The sequence below is a fragment of the Natrix helvetica genome (assembly GCF_964273705.1).
Source record: "Natrix helvetica genome assembly, chromosome: 1".
Taxonomy (NCBI): Eukaryota; Metazoa; Chordata; class Lepidosauria; order Squamata; family Natricidae; genus Natrix; species Natrix helvetica.
The window spans coordinates 355,155,713-355,172,278 of record NC_138548.1 but is presented as its reverse complement, the minus strand read 5'-3'; the positions used below and the strand labels follow the sequence as shown (position 1 = coordinate 355,172,278).

The window sequence follows — 16,566 nt, the reverse complement described above, 5'->3', positions numbered from 1 at the left end:
TGATAAGATATAGTGAGATGAAGTCAAGGATGAAGCCCAGTGCTCCCCTCCACCATTTAAACCGTCCCGCGACTCCACCCACCACCCATGCATGTTCACAATGGTCCCAGCCAAGCCACAAGCCATGTTGATTTGCCGTGTGCAGGCAGTTGTGCTGTGTTTCGGAATGTCAGATTGAGAGTTCCGGGATGTGCTACAGTGGTAGTGCACCTCTCTCCCCTTCAGCCATACCCAGAACCCTTACACAGCCATCTCACCCACCAGCATCCAATGGCAAAGCACATTCTGTCTGCTGTCTGGAAGTACAACGGATGCTTCCAAATGACGTCTTTTGGAGCCAGAGAGGTGAAGGAGGAAAATTTTATGCCAACATTCAAAGCGCAGGGGCAGGTCTACCACAGGACAGGGAGTATCATGGTGGGGCCTCAGCAGCAGCCTTCATTTCCCCAGATATACTTTGTTGGTGATGATGACTGTCACATATGTACGTGTCCCACCCCCTCCTGTCAATCAGGCAGGATGCCAGTTGATTGTCCCCGTTCGTGTTTGTTTTAGGCGGGAAGTTTTAAAGAATTCTATTGGTTGCTGCGATTACAGCTCGGGGTATAAAAGAGCTGTCAGAGCACTTGTTTGCGCTCGCGTCTATTCTGTTCCAAATAAAACTGTTGTATGAGCAATGAGTCTCATAATTACCTCAGGCGCCTGAGATTAAACAATGACAATGAGAGAGACATCTGTTGTGGAATCTACTCAGGCGTTAATCCACAACTGGTTAACAACTGCAGAAGTTGCTGCAAGAACACAAGAAGTATATTCTGGAAGTTAAGGGTGCTGTTGAGTCTGTTCCTAAGGGCCACAAGGATATCCAAGTGGTGATTAATGCTGATAGGAAGCCTTCTGGAGGGCACCGAGGTCGTTTCAATGCCCCCATGACTAGAGAAGTGGCTGTTCTCATTGTCGGCCAGGATTTTATACAGAGAGATATCGTTTTCTACAGCAGAAAAACAGGTTGTTACAAATCAGTGAGATGCACTATGCCTATGATGCTCTGCAATACCCTCTGATATTCTGCCATGGAGAAGATGGCTACTACCTCAATATACCTCAGTGTGAACCAAACACCAAAGTTCCTCTCAAGAAGACCGTGTCTTCGGCTGCCTTTTACAGCTACAGGATAATGGAGCGTGATGGCAAAGAATGCTACCTATTACTGTTCCAGTTCCGTAACGAAGCATGAGTATCCGGCCGACTAGTATGATCATATAAGCCCAGCCCAGTACAATGTTACTGAAAAGGGAAAACCAGATATCCAAGAACAATCCAGCATGGTTGCATAAAGATTTCTCTGATAAACTGAATGAAAAAAAGGATCAGTATAAAAAATGGAAAGAGGACACATAACTAAGGCAGAATAAGCATATAGCCCGAATCTGCAAAAATGAAATCAAGGTCATGGTGAGAATGAACTAAAACTTGCAACAAATATCAAAAATCATTTTAAAACGTGTAAAAAAAAAAGTCAGGGAAACAGTCAGTCCACTAATGGGAGATGATGGCAAGGAAGTGATGGGCAGTAGAGACACAGCAGAGCTACTTAATTCATTATTTGCATCTATCTTCAGCAAAAATAAAAAAATAGCCAAAACTAACAAAACAGAACTGTAAAAGGCAGACTAGGAATAGAAATTAAAACAGGCAAGAAAATGGTAAGAGAACACCTGTCTATTCTAGATGAGTTCTAATCATCGGGACCAGATTAATTACATCCCAGAGTTCTGAAGGAGCCAGCAGACGTGATCTAAGAACCATTCAACTATATCTTTCAAAGATCTTCACGCACCAAGGAACTACAGGTGGATTGGAAAAGACCGGATGTAGTTCCCATCTTCAAAAAAGGGGAGAAAAATGGATCCATAAAACTACAGGCCAATTAGCCTGACATCACTACCTGGGAAGATCCTGGAAAAGATAATACAATACAATACAATAGCAGAGTTGGAAGGGACCTTGGATGTTTTCTAGTCCAACCCCCCTGCCTAGGCAGGAAACCCTATACCGTTTCAGACAAATGGCTATCCAACATCTTCTTAAAGACTTCCAGTGTTGGGACATTCACAACTTCTGAAGGCAAGGCATTCCACTGACTAATTATTTTCTAACTGTCAGGAAATTTCTCCTCAGTTCTAAGTTGCTTCTCTCCTTAATTAGTTTCCACCCATTGCTTCTTGTTCTACCCTCAGGTGCCTTGGAAAATAGTTTGACTCCCTCTTCTTTGTGGCAACCCATGAGATATTGGAACACTGCTATCATGTCTCCCCTAGTCCTTCTTTCTATTAAACTAGACTTACCCAGTTCCTGCAACCATTCTTCATAATGAAACAAAAGTTCTGCAAACACCTAGAAGCAATCAAATATATAATTAGAAATCAACATGGGAAGTCAACATGTTATTTCATTCTTACACAAAGTGACAAAATTAGCGGACCAATCAAATACATTGTATAATAGGATTTCAGTAAGGCAGTTGACAAAGTAGACCATAACCTACTTCTTGGTAAATTAGAAAAATGTGGGATAGGTATATCCTTCCACACAGATGGATTCATAACTGGCTGACAAACCACACTCAAAGTGTATTCCTTAATGGGAGTATATCTATATGGAGAGAAGTAAACAGTGGGCACCCAAGGTTCTGTTTTAGTACTCTTAAATATTTTTGCAAATGCCTTAAATGAGAGAATCGAATGCGAACGCATCAAATTTGGAAATAACACCCAGTTGGCAGGAATAGCCAACACCTCAGAAGATAAGCTCAAGAATCTTGATAGATTTGAACACTTGGCTCTACCTAACAAAATGAAATTTGATGGAGAGAAAAAAGGTTTTACACTTATTCAAGAAAAACCAAATGTACTGGTACAGAAAAGATAGCACCTGGCTCAAGTAATAACTATGAGAGGAACCTTGAAGTCCTAGTTGACAATAATTTAGATATGGGCCAGCTGTGTACTGCAGTGGACAAAAAAAGCCAATACAATACTAGGCTGCATTAATAGAGAGATAGAATCAAGATCATGTGAAGTACTAGTACCACTTTATAAAGAGTAAGACCACACTTAGATAATTGCAGACAGTTTGGTCACCATATCATTAAAAAGATGTTGAGACTCTGGAAAGAATGCAGAAGAAGAGCAACAAAGAGGATTAGGAGGCTGGAGTATAAAATATAAAAAAGCAGTTGCAGGAATTGGGTATGTCTAGTCTAGTGAAAGGAAGGACTAGGGGAGACATGATAGCCATCTTCCAATACTTGAGGAGTTGCCACAAAAGAGGGAGGGGTGTCAACCTATTCTTCAAAGCCCTTGAAGGCAGGACAAGGAACTGAATGGAAACTAATCAAGGAGAGAAGCAACTTAGAACTAAGGAGAAACTTCCTGACACTGAGAACAGTGAACCAGTGGAAGGGTTTCCCTTCAGAGGTTGTGGGAGCTCCATCCCTGGTGGCTTTTACTCAGAGACAGGACAGCCATTTGTCTGAAATGATATTGGGTCTCCTGCTTGATCAGGGCGTCTGTATAGAAGACCTGCAAGGTCCCTCCCAGCTCTGTCACAAACCCTCCAGTGATGGGAGCACCCACAACCTCTGGAGGGAAGCCATTCCCAAAGAACCCACCTTCACTTGGAAGAGACTTTTCCAATCCTCCCACCAGAAGGAAAATTGCAGCCACCAGTTTCACAGCCTGCAGCACCAGTGGGCTTAAATTCGGGGAGGGAAGGAACCTGCAGCAGCAGCAGCTGAGATGCTTCAGCCCAGTTGCTTCTCTGCTTCCAGGACTCTCCTCCCACCCGCCCTCCACTCACCTTCCAGCTGCTGCTTCGAGCACGGGAAGAGCACAGAATCCGCTCTGCACACCACTCTCCTCCCATGAGTGATCGGAAGAGGAAGTTCAGCTGTTCCCAAAGGTGCTTTTTTCAAGAGGCAACTGGACTTTCTTCTACTCTTCCCGTCGCTTTCCAGCCTTTCTAGCAACACAGTACTCGATGGTTTTAACTCCTTTAAGCTCAATCACAGGCATTAACCTCTTTCTAGGCACAGGTGTTGCCTGTTTAAGCTCCATCTCCAGATAGAAGGCATTAAAAAAATAATCTTTCTCCAGTTTCTACCTAAGGCGTTTGCAACATGTTTTAAACTATTAAATGCTATCAAGTAGTTTTTGATTTCTAGCAACCGACTTTGGAGCTGAGGCTAGTGAAATAGTGAAATGTGACGTTACTTAACCTTGTGAAGATTAGCTATGTGCCCAGCCATAAACGTTCATTAATGTTTTGCAGAATTACACAATCAGCTTTCTTAGTGGTGATTCTCAGTGGAGATCAAAACCTCTCTACATGCCAAAACTTTATGACTCTTGAGGCTCCCAGGATTTTAGGGCCTGGCAGCAACATCAGGCAGACACTCCAGGGGAAGGAGCTTCACTCCTGCTGGCCAGGGCTGCATCCAAGAGCATCAACCACCAAGCTTCATTCTTGGAGGAGGAATTTTTTTATCTGCTGAATGCCAGGTGTAAATTATGCAAATTTGCTTGCACTGAAGTCTCCCATTAGGTCACACAGAGAAACATATGCAGCAGGGCCTAGAAAATGGAGCCTAAGAAAGAGGGCCTGATTGCCTATATATGGTAGAAAAAATGTCCCCTTGCCCCCAAAAAAGTGTAAAAGAAAGAGGGGCAAAAATAGAATAGCCCATCAAATCCCATGGCTAACTGATCACCAGACTAACCTTTTTAGAAAAATACCCTGCAATGCTATTTTAAATGCAGATTTAATAAGGTATGGATGGTGAGGATAATGGCTTTTGGTTCTGGAATCTGTTGTATGGAGGAATCTGGAATAAAATAACTCCAAAGTTTTATTGATTTCCTTTTCATTCAAGAACTCAAGATGGCATATAAAGCACTTCCTGGGCAGCCTGCTTTAATTTTTCAGGATAAATGCCCCCCAGACAGCCTACCTACTTACCGTGATATACTTTTTGCCTATATAAGCATGCATTATTATTAGAAATACATAAGCGGATTGAATGCAAGAATTGTGATTAACTTGATTAGCTTTATTTGTATTAGAATGTTTGACACTCATATGTCACACTGTTCACACATTGTTTTGATGTTTTGATTAATTTAAAAAAAAAACTTGAAGAAAAAAGAGAGGTGGGGAGAGAGGAAGGGAGAGAGGAAGAGAGAGAGAGAGAGGAGAGAGAGAGAGTTGTTGATTGTAAATTCCTTGGGGCTGAGAAGAATTGCTGCAAAACTGAGTTTCCTGAAGTGGACCACTAGACTCCTAAACAACTGAAAAAACGATCTAATATAAAGAAAAGGCAATCAAAAGAGCAACATGCAAACAAAAGTAAATAAAACACCCCCAGGAGCAAAACAATATTTTTGAAGTTGCACACAGTGAGCCCTGGGACTCCTATTAATGCAGTGGATAACCAGTGCAACATATACTGCTTTACCCGGCAACTGGGCAGCATCATTTATGAGTCCAGTCGTGGGTTTCTAAATTTCCACTACCAGTTCGGTGGGCGTGGGAGAGGGGGCATGTGACTGAGTAGGCATGGCCAATTTGATTGCACTCATGGTCACTCAGTCATATAAACCCACCACCACTACCAAGCCAATGCCCACAGGAAAAGGTAGGAAAATTTCTGAAGTTTTGCTTTACTGTGCAAGGTTTTTCCCTGCACGCAACAGTTGAGAGATGCTTGCAATGGGGATCTTACCGGAGACTGGCAGCTCCAGATCTTGTGGCTTTTTCAGGGTTTTCTTTAAAAAAGCTGTCTCTCCAGACAAGCTTGAAAACCTTCGAGGTTGCTTCGGGAAGGGGCAGTCGGGCAGCATTCCCCCCCCCCTCCATGGGCACCTGCAGTCTCGGAGCCTGCAGCCTTGGAGCAATTCCTAGCCTTTGCACAGTAAAGAAAAACTTCTCGGCAGCTCGCTTGGAATTCACCGCCACCGCCTCCCCCCGCCTCCATGTGGAGCTGGGGTAAGGTGAGGGAGTATCCTCCTCAGCATTTTTTCCCACCGGTGGAAAAAGTGCTAAGCTCACCCTTGCCACCCCTCCCACCGCCTGGAGATCCAAGCTGCGGAGAGGGGGGGATGGCTGCAAGGCCGGTGGCTTCGGGAGGCACTGGTCAGTGCAGAGGGGCACCAGGCTAGCACCAATGCTTACCTGTGTGTAGGCAGGAGACGGCAGTTCTGTGGATACATGTGACGACAGCAAGGCAGGGCGAGCGTCAGAGCGGGACAGTTTGGGGGCAGGGCCAGCCGGCCATCACTACCAGTTTGGTGACCCATGCCCAATTATCATTATCGGTTTGCCCGAACCGGGAACAACCCACCCCTGTGTGAGTCACAGTCAGGACATGGAGTCTGGAAATCTCTTTTCTGCTATCTCTTCAGTGAGGAAATTGACTGAGGGGTATGCCCCCTCCCCATGGATTTGGCAACGAGATAGGACTATTTGGGCCTTAGTGCCACAGAGCAAAAACCATCCAGGGGAAGCTTTATGTCAGGGGACCTCAAACTACAGCCTGCGAGCTGGATATGGCCTGCCAACACGATATATCCAGCCTGTGATAGGATTAAGCCTCGCCCCACATCTTCCAGCCACTCCTTGTATGGCTGGCTTTTCCTGCCACCCTCATCATCTCACCTCCAGCTTTCCGCTTTATATATATCTTCCAGAATTTAGTTGTACATCTGCATACTTCTGGTCATTGCTGCTCGCAAAGGTAAGGACAAAGGGCGGGGGCCGGAGGGTGGATGGGGGAGGGCGAGCTGGCAGATGGGTGATACTGGTGGTAGGTGGACTGACATGTGCGGGATAGTAGGGGAGATTGTGGCATTGGAGCCATTCCCGGGTGTTTCCCAAAGCTGGCCTGGCCTGCAAGAGGAGCATGTGGGAAATCACACCATCAGAGCCCTTCTGGGGTGTTTCCCGAAGCCAGCCTGGCCAATGAGGGGAGCACGCAGGAAATCACAGCATCCAAGCCCTTCCTGGTGTTTCCTGAAGCTGGATTTGCCTGCGAGGGAAACACACGGAAGATCACCGGCCTGACTAGCCCGGAAACAGTGCGTCACCCATTGTGAGATGGATGAGGGGCCCAAGGTTGGAGGGCAGGCGGATGGTCCCTGGGGGACTGCTGCACTAGGGCACTGTGTGCTCTCCAGCCTCCTGCCCATCTCTGCTTCTGCGAGGCAGAAAGCTGTAAAAGTCTTCGCCTGCGCCTTTCAGGCCTGCCTCTTGGCTTTCAGAGCATCAGGCGCCTACCACATGCTTGCCTTCCTCTCTGCCTCGGGACCCACATCCAATCCACAACCAGGTATTATGTACTGGCTGTCCTCTGGGTAAGGCCCCTCCTCCTCTTCCCTTCCCCTTTCCACAGTGTCCTGTTTTTCCAAACACCCAGGCTGGGCAGCAATTCCCAGGGAAGTGCCCCAACCGAGGAGGCTCAGACTGTATTCCACGGCTTGCCCAACGCATAAACTGTCCCTGCCCCTTTTGAAATGGCCACCCAGCGCTTCTATAGGGTGCTCAGGGCCAAAAAGCAGCTTGTGAGACAAGTATGTGTATGATATGCTGCTGCTTGCATTAGGACACAATGTGGCACATTGCGCCGTTACCACAGTTCACATCAGGGATAAATCCAGTGCTGATTGAAAATGGTGGTTGAGGGACTTTCTGTGGTGACGTCAGGACTTCCTGTGGTGACGTCATCATGCTTGGAGTTGAGGAACGGGAGCTCTCCTAACCTCTAACTCTAACTTCTTCGTTCGTTTTGAGCGCTGTGGATCCTGGAGGGACCAACAGATTAAGGGGGAAACTCTGAAGACGCTGGGGTGATAAGGCAAATCCTCCCAGCGGTAGGAGAAACCCACTAAACGGACGAGGATCTATCCTGCCACTTGGTCAGGACTGGAGCGATGGCGACCGCATAAGAAGGAAGCAGAGAGAGAAAGCAGTTGAAATTGAGACATCTGTTACTACTATTGACAACCCAAAGAAGAGGAGGACAACGCGAAATTGACAGAGAGGGTGAGCTGGAAAGAAGGAGGCTCTGGGAAGGAGATTTTTCAGATTTTTGCCGAAAAGCTGTGAGAGCAGAATCACTGAGTTGGAATTGACACGTAAATAACTTGAACTAAAGTGGCCAGAGGGAGAAAGAAAACCCGGCATGGACAACAGGAGTAGGACATAGTAACGCACAGGATTGTAAAGCACAGGATTGTTTAACATTCGGGTTGGTTGTTGACTTGTTGACTTTTTTCTTCTTGCTCTTTTGGAACAATTAGAGGGCTTCGTTACTCACCCACCCGCTATTTTCCTTTGTCACTGGATTTGTTGTATTAACTGATTGACAATAACAAGGATACTGAAGAGAGGGTGACACCTAGTGGATCAAAATTTGAAACGTGAAATCTGATGTAAGAAAGCTAACAATGAAATAAGGTGATATATATGCATAGAGAGAAACTAATTATATAATTGAATACCTATATAATTGATACAACTGAGAGACATCTATTGGTATAAGATAACTGTGATATATAACTCTAGGATATATAATAATTAAGGATCAAAAACAGAATAGAATAATACATAGGTATGTTTAGATATTGAAACGTGATATTAAGGAAGGTTAATTATTGCTAAATATTGAGATATATAATTATTGATACTATTGATATTGCTGATAAAGTAGAAGTAAAGTAGAATTTATATGCAAGTGTGGACAAGGATAAATAGGGGGATAAGAATGGCAACTTCAGGAAAGTTAGTTAAAAAAACCACACCCAATATGATCTCGGCAACACCCCCCTCCTCAAATCAAAGATCAATTGAGAGCGCATTGGGGCTGGAGAAAGGCAGAACGATGGCAGGAACAACAGGAATAGCACCAACAATGCAGAGTATGCAATTGATGCTCCAGATGATACCTGAGAAACTGATGAAAAACCAAGAAGTGACGGCTACAAATCATGAAGAGACAAGGAGGAATCATGAAGAAATGAAAAATGAAATGGGAGAATTGAAAGGAAATATTAAAACCGTGGATGACAAAATTGAAAGGATACAGAATGCCTTAGCAATCAACGAACAGAAAATCCAGAACATCGAAACAAAAATAGAACAAACAGACCAGAAGATGGGAAAAATGGAGCTGGAATATAGACAAGTTAATAAAGAACTAGAGTTATCAATAATCTGACTTGAAAATGAAAGAGCTGCATTCTATTTAAGATTCCAAAACCTACCGGAAGGAGGAAGACCTGAAAGGAAAAATGAATGGAATCTTCACTGAAATTCTACAGAGAAAAGAACAAGAGTTGAGAGGGGATACCGATGAAGCTTACCGTGTGCATACTAATTATGCCAGAAGACATAGGCTCCCAAGAGAAGTGCATGTAAGATTTGCCAAAAAAACCAACTAGAAATGAAGTATACAAAAAAACCAGAGAAGGGACGATTACGTACCAGGGAAAAGAGTTGATCACACTTAAACAGATTCCACGGAGAATTTGTGAACGACGTAGACAGTACCAATTTTTAACAAATCAGTTAAATAAAAACAGAATAATGTACAGATGGTTGGTATCAGGTTGGTGTCTTGGCAAGGAAAAAGGTATAAGATAGAGAATATAGAAGAAGGGCAGGAATTCTATGAGAAATACTGCACAGGGGAAGAAGAACAAGGAAGTAAAGCGGACCTAGAAAGTAGAAGTCAAGAGGAAGAAACATCAGAAGACAAGGAAAGAAACAGGAAAGAAGAACAGGCCTAGAGATACCTACGGCAGGCCGACCTAGCCCTGTGCTAGGCCTCCAAGGAGTTTTTCCCAGCTCTGAGTAGACAGTGTTCTGCTTAGTGACTCACACATTTGATTAATGGCTGCATCAGGGAGAGCAGGGGGATTCGGGTAGTAAAGGAAAGCAACTTCATTTAACAGCCATTGGAGCATGCAACCATAATTCAAGGCCCATCATAGTTATATCTTGAGGATTACTTTTACGTGTGCTGTGGAATTCTGGGGCTAACAATCAGGTGAAACCAAAGTAGAAGACTGAAACTCCACATGTGGGAATTTCATAATCAACAGACAAAAGCTCCACCCAAAATTCCTTTTTGAGGAATTCCTCTACTTTTGGAAAAAGAAATATCCAGAAACTCTGCTGATAACCAGAAACTAGTAGATAGCCATTTTCCATATCACTCCACATTCAAATTTAATTCTGAGAAATGTTTGAGCAAAATGAAACAGGCCAAAATTCAAACAATCAGTTTGTCACCTACACTTTCAATAAGAGATCACAAATGAAATTCAAGCATTCTCTAAACTCATCTACTTTTCCTCATAGGGATTACCTTGTGTGCAATAAGGGATGATTAATGAGTGGACATTTCTAAGATTTCTCCATGGTGTGAGTCCGCTGGTGTATCATTAGGTGGGAATTATGATTGAAACATTTCCTACAGATGGGCATTCAAAGAGTTTCTCTTCTATGTGAGTCCTGTGGTGTCTCACCAGGCTGGAACTCAGACTATAACATTTCCCACAATCAGGACATTCAAAGGGTTTCTCTCCTGTATGAGTCCTCTGGTGTGTCATCAGGCTGGAATTATCACTAAAACTTTTCCCACAAATAGGACATTCAAAGGGTTTTGTGTGAGTCCTCTGGTGTCTCACCATATTGGAATTATGACTAAAACTTTTCCCACAAATAGGACATTCAAAGGGTTTCTCTCCTGTGTGAGTCCTCTGGTGTGTCACCATATTGGAATTATCATTAAAGCTTTTCCCACAGACAGGACATTCAAAGGGTTTCTCTCCTGTGTGAGTCCTCTGGTGTCTCACCAGGCTGGAATTCAGACTAAAACTTTTCCCACAATCAGGGCATACAAAGGGTTTCTCTCCTGTGTGAGTCCTCTCGTGTATCATAAGGTGGGAATTCTGAAGGTAACATTTCCCACAATCAAGACATTCAAAGGGCTTCTCTCCTGTGTGAGTGCTCTGGTGGGTCACCAAATTGGAATTATCACTAAAGCTTTTCTCACAGATAGGACATTCAAAGGGTTTCTCTCCTGTGTGAGTCCTCTGGTGGGTCACCAAGTGGGAATTCTGAGTGTAACGTTTCCCACAGTCAGGACATTCAAATGGTTTCTCTCCTGTGTGAATCCTCTGGTGTATGACCAGGTTGGAATTCTGACTGTAACGTTTCCCACAGTCACGACATTCAAAGGGTTTCTCTCCTGTGTGAGTCCTCTGATGTGTCACCAGGCTGGAATTATCACTAAAGCTTTTCCCACAGATAGGACATTCCAAGGGTTTCTCTCCTGTGTGAGTCCTCTGGTGGGTTACCAAATTGGAATGTTTACTAAAGCTTTTCCCACAGATAGGACATTCAAATGGTTTCTCTCCTACATGAATCCTCTGGTGTATCACCAAGTGGGAATTCTGAGTGTAACGTTTCCCACAGTCAGGACATTCAAATGGTTTCTCTCCTGTGTGAGTCCTCTGGTGTATGACCAGGTGGGAATTCTGACTGTAACGTTTCCCACAGTCAGAGCATTCAAATGGTTTCTCTCCTGTGTGAGTCCTCAGGTGTATGACCAGGTGGGAATTCTGACTGTAACGTTTCCCACAGTCAGGACATTCAAAGGGTTTCTCTCCGGTGTGAGTCCTCTGGTGGATCACCAAATTGGAATTATTTCTAAAGTTTTTCCCACAGTCAGGACATTCAAAGGGTTTCTCTCCTGTGTGAGTCCTCTGGTGCATGACCAGGTGGGAATCCTGACTATAACGTTTCCCACAGTCAGGACATTCAAAGGGTTTCTCTCCTGTGTGAGTCCTCTGGTGGATCACCAAATTGGAATTATTTCTAAAGCTTTTCCCACAGTAAGGACATTCAAAGGGTTTCTCTCCTCTGTGTGTTATCTTGTGTCTCAGGAGTTGGGAATTTCTAATGAAACTTTTCCCACAATCTCTATACTTATAAGGTTTCTGCATGGAGTGAATCCTCTGATGTATTGTCAGGTGTGAATTACAATTGAAACTTCTCTCTGTGTCAAGAAATTGAATGGGTTTTTCTCATTTATTGTTTCTCTGGTGTTTCACAAATTTGAATCATAACTGAAAGTTTTCCAACAATCAGGACATTCCAAGCACTTCTCTCCTATGGGAGTCTTCTGGTGTATCAACAGAATTGTGACTTTCCCATAATCAGGACATTCAAAGGGTTTTTCTTCTGTGTGAGTTCTCTGGTGTCTCTTGAGATGGAAATTTCTAATGAAGTTTTCCCCACAATCTAGACATTATACCGTTTCTCCCTGGAGTTAATCTACTGATGACTGAAATTGTGACTAAATTTTCCCCCACAATCAGGACATTCAAAGGGTTTCACTTTTGTGGGAGTCCTCGGGTGCTTCACCAGGGTAGAATTCTCATGGAAACTTTTCCCACAGAAATGATGTTCAAATGGTTTTATTCTTGTGTATGCATCCTTCAGTGTCTCAAGACCTGCGAATTTCTAATGAAACTTTCACACAATCTGCACAGTCATATGTTTTCTCCCTCCTGTGAGTTATCTCATGTAACACCATGTTGCCATGCTCACTATAGCATTTACCACACTTTTGTGGCTTCCCACTTGTGTAGAGATGCTTCCATGAACCACAAGGGAGCTGTTGTGACCATAGTTTTTGCCACATCCAGGTAATTTGTATGGATTTTCTCCTTTCTGGCTCCTCTTGTGTATAATCAGTTGTGATTTGCAATCTGTGTTTTTTCCACAATAGGCAAATCTATGGAGCTTTTCCACAGCTGATATTCTTGAGGAGGTCAAAAATATGGATGATGCCTTGTTTAGTGGTTCTTTCATTCAAGCCATCTTCTTCCTCACAGGGAGAGGCCTGCATTCCTGTCTGCTCTACGTGGCTTTACTATTGATCTTTTCCTCCCAACAGACTTCCAGATATTTATTCCCTCTTTTGCTGAATGATAAAAAATATCCCTTCACTTATCATGTAATTTATCCTTGAGTTCTGCATAATCTGCTTATTCTTTCTTGATTTTCTCTCTTTTGTCTAAACAGCTGCTGGAGGAGGAACAGATTTGTATGGTTTCCTGCAGGAAATGGAAAATATTTTGATTTCTGGCTTGATTTTCTTCTCTTTTCAACGTTGCTTGTTATTTACAGTTGTTCCGAGTGCTCTTATTGCCATCCTGTTTGTCTGTAAGATTCAAAGAAAAGGGGAACTTTTATTGTTTATAAAATGGCTAGAGATGATGTGAAAAAAGAAAAATAGTATATATTACAATGAAAAAACAAAATCCCCCAATACTAGAATAATCACTTACATTATTGATTCAGAGGATATATGGAGTACTTCTGAGATCCATGTTCAAATGTCCATTCAATCAAATTTACAAATTCTTAGCAATACAAAGTGTTATCATCAAATATATCTTGAAGTGCGGGGGATAGGATATGTAATTGCAGATATATGCATAGAGGGAAATACAGATACACCCAACTACACGTGTATATATGGAGAAAATTTAAGTCTTTCAAGTATGACAAAATGGTCCAAAAATGGTTACAGTCAAATCTTCTGAGATAAATTTAGAGATGTGGGGGCTTTAGCTGATGAAATGATGCTGAAAGCCTCTGCAAGCTTTGAAGCACCACTTTTGCTCATGGAAGTCCTCAGCTGCAAATAAGGGCAGAAAATACTGTCTACAACCCCTCTGATAACATCCTTGTTCAAGTAATCCATAGTAACTTTGAAAACTTAGGGAAGAAGTGGTAAGTGAGGACTACCTGTGCAACCAAAGATGCCGAAAGGTCCTCAATAGCTTTTTTTTTTTTTTAGAAAGTTCTGGATTAAGCACAATTGAACCTGGTTAATACATGGATGGGACAGGAAATACCATACTTATTGGCAAGACATGGAAGTATAAAAACTTGTAAATTGTATTCATCTGTCATTTTCAATACACGTTTGGATTACAAACTATATCAAGAAGGCAACATCAAGATGTAATGGGAGACTTAACTACCCTGATATCAACTGGGAGAGAAACTCTATAGCAAGTAGGAGATTGAACAGATAGCCCAAATCTGCAAAGATGAAGTCAGGAAACCAAAGGCTCAGAATGAACAAAGACTTGGAAGAAAAGTTAAAGATAAAGAAAAACAAGTTTCTTTCAACATATATAACAAGAGAAATGTCAAGGAAACAGTCCACTAAAAATGGCAAGGAAATAAGAAAGAGTAGAGAAAGCAGAGCTGCTTAACTTATTCTTTGCATCAGTCTTCATTCAAAAAGAAACTATAGCCCAAGCAATCAAAAACATAGAAGACAGGGTAGACATAAAAATTAAAATAAGGAAGAAAATGGTAATTGAACACTTGTCTCACCTTGATGAATATAAATCACCAGGACCTGATGGATTACATCCCAGGGTTCTGAAGGAGCTAGCAGATGTTATCTCAGAACCATTGGACCATATCTTTAAAAAATCCCAGAGCACCAGAAAATACCAGAGGATTGGAAAAGAGCTAATGTGGTTACGATCTTGAAAAAAGGGGGGAAAACTGACTCAAGAAACTACAGACTAATCAGCCTAACATCAATACCTTGGAAGATAATGGAAAAAAAGTAAAGAAAAACAGGTCTCCAAAGAAGAAGTCAGGAAAACTCATGCTAGAATAAACTAAGACATGCAAGGTATGTCAAAAATATTTTAAAAAGATAAAATACAAGAAAAAAGTGATAGACACAATTGGCCCACTAATGGGAGACGGTGGCAAGGAAGTGACAGTGACAATTAGAGACAAAGCAGAGCTGCTTAATTCATTCTTTGCATCTGTCTTCAGGCAAAAAGAAAAAGTAGCCCAACTTACAAAAGACAGAACTGTAAAAGATAGACTAGGCACACAAATTAAAATAGGAAAGAGAACACTTGTCCACTCTAAGGTAAAGGTCCCACTTGCACATACGTGCTAGTTGTTCCCAAATCTAGGGGGCGGTGCACATCTCCGTTTCTAAGCTGAAGAGCCAGCGCTCTCCAAATACCACTCTGTGCTCATGTGGCCGGCATGCCGAAGGCGCACGGAACACTGTTACCTTCCCACCAAAGGTGGTCCCTATTTTTCTACCTGCATTTTTACATCCTTTCGAATTGCTAGGTTGGTAGAAGCTGGGGCAAGTAACGGGAGCTCATTCTGTTACGCGGTGCTACGGATTCGAACCGCCGACCTTTCCAATCAACAAGCTCAGCATCTTACCCGCTGAGCCACTTTGTCCCCTTGTTCACTCTAGAAAAGTTTTAATCACCAGGACCATATTGATTACATCCCAGAATTCTGAGGCACCTGGCAGCTATGATCTCAGAACCATTGAACCATATCTTTCAAAGGATCATGGAGCAATACCCAACATCCCAGAAGAAAGGGTCAAGATACAAGAGAATCTCAATAGCCATTCCCAAAGAATCCACCTTCACTTGGAAGAGACTTTTCCAATCTTCCCACCAGAAGGAAAATTGCAGCCACCAGTTTCACAGCATGCAGCACCAGTGGGCTTAAATTTGGGGAGGGAAGGAATCTGCAGCAGCAGCAGCTGAGAGGCTTCAGCCCAGGTGCTTCTCTGCTTCCAGGACTCTCCTCCCACCTGCCCTCAACTCGCCTTCCAGCTGCTGCTTCGACCATGGGAACAGCAGAAAAGACGCTCTGCACACCTCCTTCCTCCCATGAGTGATCCGGAAGAGGAAGTTCCTCTGTGCTTCTCTCCTCCCATCCTTTCTAGCAATACAGGACTCGATGGTTTTTACTCCTTAAGCGCAACCACAGAGTCCGCCTACTGTAGTGTCAGCTTTCTAGGCACTTCCTCCCATGAGTGATCCGGAAGAGGAAGTTCCTCTGTGCTTCTCTCCTCCCATCCTTTCTAGTAATACAGACTCGATGGTTTTAACTCCTTAAGCGCAACCACAGAGTCCGCCTACTGTAGTGTCAGCTTTCTAGGCACGGATGTTGTCCCTTTGACTTCCATCTCCCGATAGGAACCAGCCCTAAAGGTTAATGACTTTTTTTTACACAATTACAGAATAGGTTTTGTTGGGGGGTGTCTCTCAATGAAGATCAAAGCCTCTCTACACCCCAAATCTTTATGACTTATTTAATGTGACTCCCAGGAATTTAGGACTTGGCAACACCATCAGGTGAGAAGCTCCAGGTGAGCCAGCTTCACTCTTGCTAGCCAGGGCTGCATCCAAGAGCACTCCGCATGCCATGGTCATTCCTGAAGGAGGAAATTGTATATCTGCTAAGTGCTAACTGCCACGTGCTTCTATAAACTGGCCTGCACGGAAGTATCCATTAGTTCACAGAGAATGCGTGAAACGGTATAGGGCTTCCTGCCTAGGTAGGGGGTTGGACTAGAAGACCTCCAAGGTCCCTTCCAACTCTACTATTGTATTGTATTGTAATGCAGCAAGGCCTAGAAAA

The 16,566-nt window shown here is 43.3% G+C and overlaps 1 protein-coding gene and 1 long non-coding RNA gene across 2 annotated transcripts in view; both read right to left on the bottom strand.

Annotated features, from left to right (window-relative positions):
• LOC309384299 overlaps positions 1 to 1,943 on the bottom strand; it is a 291,422-nt gene extending 289,479 nt beyond the window's left edge. The window contains exon 1 of the long non-coding RNA XR_014174031.1: positions 1,841 to 1,943. This is a non-coding gene — a long non-coding RNA (uncharacterized lncRNA). The remainder of the gene's footprint in view (positions 1 to 1,840) is intronic.
• Positions 1 to 16,566, bottom strand: part of LOC309384259 (uncharacterized protein) — an 87,444-nt gene that overhangs the window by 16,491 nt on the left and 54,387 nt on the right. The gene's annotated exons all lie outside the window — the stretch shown is intronic.